Here is a 6,004-nt window from a genome sequence, read left to right as displayed (position 1 = left end):
GTTCTTGTAACCTTTGTTTTAATGTTTATTTTTGAGACAGAGAGAGACAGAGCATGAGTGTGGGAGGGGCAGAGAGAGAGGGAGACACAGAATCTGAAGCAGGCTCCAGGCTCTGAGCTGTCACCATAGAGCCACATGCGGGGCTCAAACTCACGACCATGACATGAGCTGAAGTCAGACACTTAACTGACTGAGCCACCCAGGTGCCCCTAATTCTCATAACCTTTGAGGTAGGTACTATCTTTATCCTTATTTTACAGATGAAGAGACAAGGCACAGAGAAGTTAAGTAACTTGCCTAAAGTCACATAGCTGGTAAGTGGCAGAGCTGGGATTCCAGCCCAGGCAGTCTGGGCTCTTAACTACTCTCAACACTGATGCTCTCATTCTAATGGTGTGTATTGCTTAGGCTCTGCAAGCAAGAAGCCTCCCACAAGCTACCTCAAGCAAAGGTGGAGTTATTCAAGGATAGAAGTTGGCTAAAAGAAAGAGATGGAAGCTTAGCCATCTAAATACAGGCACTATGGTGCAGGCCTTTTAGAATCTGGAAATGGAGTTTCTCTAGGGCTCAGAGGTCACTTCAGCATCCTCAGCAGCAAGGTGGGGTTCAAGGCTCACTGCTCCAGAGTTCCTTCATTAACACCGCTCAACATATTTCAGGTGTGTGCTCCAGGCTCACCGTATATACTCACTGGTGTTCCTTCCCTCAGCTAAATATCTTTTTTCTCTCTCAGCTAAAGCTGCCTCACACTTCTTTCTTCCTCATCTCATGGTTCCCCCTCCCTTAGAACCTTTCAACAGATCTCTCTATATTTTCAAGGTCATAATGCTGAGACAGAGAGAAAAACTGCCTGGCTCAACTCATCTTTTTTGAGCCAGTTTAAGTCATAGGATGCCAGTCAGGCTATGGTAAATCTGCTCTTGGGTATGGTATCTACTTCTAGTCCTATCATTTCAGACGGAGGTGGAGATTGAAGTCACGTGCTATAAAATCTGGTTGCCTATGTTTGCCCTTTTAGGTGGTGCTGTGGGTGAGGCTGTTTCCTTAGAATGTGCCTCCATGATAGGCATGCGTGGCTCGGGTCCTGTCCAAGCATCATGTCATCAGGCTAGAACTACTCTCTTTGCCCCAAGTCAGTCCCATTTCCTTGCCTGCCTAGGAAGGCACCTTTCCCCTTATGCTTCTCTCTAGTCCTGTAAGCCTGGACTTGGCTGGCCCACTGAGGACAGCATCTGCAGCCACTGATTTGGACGTTGGTCAGAGAAGGGAGGGAAGGGGCAGAAATCAGCATGAGTTCTTACAAGCTGGGACTCACTCACTGTGAGATCTGGGTAGATCCCTTCAGTTCCTCTTCTCCACTTCCTTGTCTGTGTGATGGGACTCTTCAGTGCCTCTTACCAGCCTCACAGACCAGACCCTGCGGATATGGTTGGCTGTCATACCACTAGCTCCACACAACAGTCATTCCACTAGCTCCATCTCTTCTTTCTTGCTGGATGATCTGTGATTGTATTTGGATGCTCAGGAAATGCTCAGTTTGAGAACGGACATATGTTGCCACCTTGGCCAATGTATCAGCTGAAGGGGGAAGGGTTTCTGGAAAAGATTTTTGTCCCTGATAAAAATGAATCCATGCAGAAAAACTGCCCTTTTATTTTTTATTTGAGAGAGAGAGAGAGAGAGAATGCAGAGCAGGGGAGGGGGACAGGGGAAGAGAGAGAATCTTAAGCAGGATCCATGCTCAAGGCAGAGACCAATGCAAGGTTCGATCCCACTACCCTAGGATCATGACTTGAGCTGAAATCAAGAGCCAGAGGCTCAACCAACTGAGCCACCCATGCACCCCTGAGGAACTGCCCTTTTCACTCTAGGGCCAGGGCCACATTGCAATCTCTGAAGGGAACAGGCTTGCTTTTTGGGAGTTACAGGAAAGCACATTTTACTCCAAGTTGGAACAGGTGGCTTCAATACCTTCAATCAAGTAGGTATACAAAAAGAAGAAGAAGAAGAAGAAGAAGAAGAAGAAGAAGGGGAGGAGGAGGAGGAGGAGGAGGAGGAAGAAGGTGGTTCTTCATTATGGATGATGTGGAGAATTGCTGCTCTGGAGGAGGTGGGAATTAAAAAGGTGAAGGTTGAGTTAGAAGACTTGTAAGTCATGTCCTGCCTCACACAGGTAGAATTGTATGATAATTTTTCTCTAGACTTTGCCTTATTACCATGTCAGATCAAATTGATCTAGTTTAATAGGAAGAACAAATCTTTCACCCCATTTTGGCACTCAAATATTGATCTTGTTTTCTATTTCATTTGCCCATTGGAATGAGGATCTCTCTCCCCTATACCTCTCCTCCTTAAAAACAAGTTGAACATCTCGAGATCAGTTCAATGGCAGCTATTCTGTGGTCAGCCTGCCCTCTGCTGGATTACGGGGATTGACTTTGGAGACAAGGACTTTTGGGAAGAGCTAGCTTTCTGGAAAGGGGACATGATCAGTAGACTGGGATTTCCCTTGGTGGTACCCTAGGCCATATGTTCACCAGAAATCAGGTCTAGGAGGCTGTAAACTAGGCCTTGAGGGGAATATGGGAAGCTTTCTGTTGAATACAACTGCCCAGCTGCCTGGTTTAGAGGTTAGAAGTTGTCTGTGTTGTGAAAATTTCCTGGACAAATTGATCTTTAGTAACTGTTAAAGTTTATAATTTTGCTAATAAGAGATCAGCAAGATTTTAAATCTTATGCTTTGGGGGTGAAAAGAATATGGAAATTGATGGATTATACACTTGGGTTATAGGAGACTTACGTAAACAGCTAGTTTGGGAGGAAAAACCTTCCTAGCTGGTACAGATTACAGTTTTATGATACAGTAATGAAAATGCCAATTTCAAATCTGTTATTATAGAGGAGACGTGGATGAAGAGCATGTGTGATGCGAGGGATGTTGACTGTTAATCAGAGATTAAAAATCCAACACACTTCTTAGTGTAAAGGATGTAAAAGGTGTAAAGGATGAGGCTGCTAACTGTAATAAAATTTCATTTCTTAAGAAACGTGTCTGGTGACCTGATGTTGTGGGTGCATAAACCACACACAGCCACAAATAAGTTCTGACTTGAAACAGGCCTCTTGGCGCCAGGGATTTAAGCAGTAAGCGGTACAGAAAGAATACAGTTTATGTGCACCCTCTCACCCCTCGCTGCCCCACACGTCTCTTTTTTCTTTGGTTTTGAAGCAATTTTTATTTCTCTGAAATCAGAATTATCAGAGATTGAATTTTTCCATATAAGTCAATTTTTCAGATAACTGATATTTGCACTTTTAACTACTGTAACTTTTCATCTTGAAATTCAAAAAAATTTTTTTCATGCTTATGAAAAATTTTAATGATGCAGAAGAATGAAGAGAATAAAATATTAGTCCAAATCCTATCACCTAGATGATGGATGATGTTAACTCTCACTTCAAAGAGCCTTTACATATATATATATATATATATATATATATATATATATATATATATAATAGGAGATTAGACAGATACATAGATAGGTAGGACAGGTTCACAACACTTTTTCTGAAAATACTGAGGCTAGACATATTTTGGAATTTAGAATTTTTTATATTTTGGAAAGATAATATGGTTTATATGCTGTATATCTTATAATATCTCTCAGCAGGATCTAGGCAGTACTCCATAATTAAATGTTAACATTTCTGCATATGAATATTCACACTAAGAGACGTTTAAAAAACTGCAAGTAGCCTTATTTAAATTCAGGACACACTGTGCTGCCAAGTGACTTATAAAACACCTTTAATTTTCACAACTTTTTAGATTTCAGAATTTTAGGAAGGAATTGTGGACCTGTGTTGTCATAAAAATGGGATCATTATAATACATGCTATTTTTCTAGAGGAAAAAGAACTAACTTAATTGTACCTGTAATTGACTGAATAAAAAGAAACAGAAGTGAAACCAAAGGAATTGCCTCACTTTACATAAATGTTTCTTTTTCAAAATAAGTATTATTTTCTAGAATATCTTTCTAAGGTTAAAAAAGGAGTAAGAAAAATAATAAGAGATTGGAGTCATGTTGGAATTATTTGTGATGGAGATCTTCCCTACATCTTCTTAAGTACTATTAGGCTCAAGGCCCTCCACATATTTGGTAACATTCCCTTTGGTATCCTGAAATTCATAGATAATATCATCTACTCATATAGATAATGAAAAAATATAATGCCTCATACACAGGAAAATTTTGTTATAAAATATAGTGGTACGTATTTCAATATTTAAATCGTTGGCCATTACTACTAAAGACATAATGAAGCAATGAGATGCTTGCATGTGTATTTAATGAACAAGTTTGGATTTAGTAGGAGTCACAAGAAGAGAAGCCATACCATTTAAAATGAAAGCAGGGGCGCCTGGGTGGCTTAGTCCGTTAAGCGTCCGACTTCAGCTCAGGTCACGATCTCGCAGTTTGTGAGTTCGAGCCCCGCGTCGGGCTCTGGGCTGATGGCTCAGAGCCTGGAGCCTGCTTCCGATTCTGTGTCTCCCTCTCTCTCTGCCCCTCCCCCGTTCATGCTCTGTCTCTCTCTGTCCCAAAAATAAATAAACGTAAAAAATAAAATAAAATAAAATGAAAGCAGAAGTGTGGTGGACACTAGATTAAAACATGTGGTTAAGTAATTATAGAGAAGACTTATTTGTATAATTGAAATAGGGAAGTAACCTTAGTTGAATTAAAAACGACATGGCAAGTATTAGGTGAAGAAAATGAGTATTCTATTGTTGAAAATGAGCTGGCTCTCTTCTTTTTTTTTTTTTTTTTAATTTTTTAATGTTTATTTATTTTTGAGACAGAGAGAGACACAGCATGATCAGGGAAGGGGCAGAGAGAGAGAGGAAGACACAGAATCTGAAACAGGCTCCAGGCTCTGAGCTGTTAGCACAGAGCCCCACGCGGGGCTCGAACTCAGGAACCGTGAGATCATGACCTGAGCTGAAGTCGGACGCCCAACCGACTGAGCCACCCAGGCGCCCCAAGCTGGCTCTTTTCAAGGAAGATTTTGTAATAATCTATGTTGTGTCATGGGATGGAATAGTGAAAGAATCTCAGAAATCATACACACCTCTCTAGCTATCTCACCCCATGTTGGGGCAAATATTTAGATTGTAAGACGTTTGGGATCTTGAAGACCAGGTCCTCGAAGAGTTGATGGGAAACAGAGAAAGATTTGGGGGGGGGGGGGGGGGGGGGGGGGGCGGGGGAAGGCAGTATTTAAGAGGCTAGAGAGAAACTGTGTGCAGACCTTTGGGGAAGGTATAAGACTGAAAGTCAACAGGAAATCTCCAAATAAATCACTTCAATGTGTAATTTTCACAACATAGACTTATCATTTTCCTGCAAATATTTTTTAATTTACATAAATGGCAACAAAATATTTAAAAAAACCAGCCTTTATGAATTTCATTGATATCCATACATTTCATTTGCCTCTATTAATTTAATAATGTATATCGTCTGAAGTCTGTAAAAAGGAGTCTCAAATCTCCTTAAACATTTGCATTTGGTTTCATTGTTTTTCCAGTAACCTACCACTGCAGTGAAACTCTTTTCAACTAAATACTTAGTTGGAAATACTGTAAATAGTTTAGCTCTTCCCAAGAAGTGGGTATACAAATCCCAACCGTCTCCCAAACTTTCCATAATTAGACTGATTAAACTGTTTTAGCTTCAAAGTCTTATTATTCTTTTAAATCTATGTTTATTTCTTCTCAATTAACTCTTCCTGCAAATGTTGGCTAGTTTCGATTGTATTCTAAAACACCTCCCAGTCAGGTATTGCAAATTCTATTTTGAAACCTAGTCAACTAATTTCCCTCAAAAGAAAGAAAATTTCCAAACCGGTGCTTCTAAGTAGCTATCCCCCAGGGAGGAGAGGGGATAAATCTTTTTTTTTCTTAACGTTTTTATTTATTTTTGAGACAGAGAGAGAC

This window comes from Panthera leo, chromosome D4 (genome assembly GCF_018350215.1).
Source record: "Panthera leo isolate Ple1 chromosome D4, P.leo_Ple1_pat1.1, whole genome shotgun sequence".
Taxonomy (NCBI): Eukaryota; Metazoa; Chordata; class Mammalia; order Carnivora; family Felidae; genus Panthera; species Panthera leo.
Note: the sequence above shows the minus strand (reverse complement) of the source record.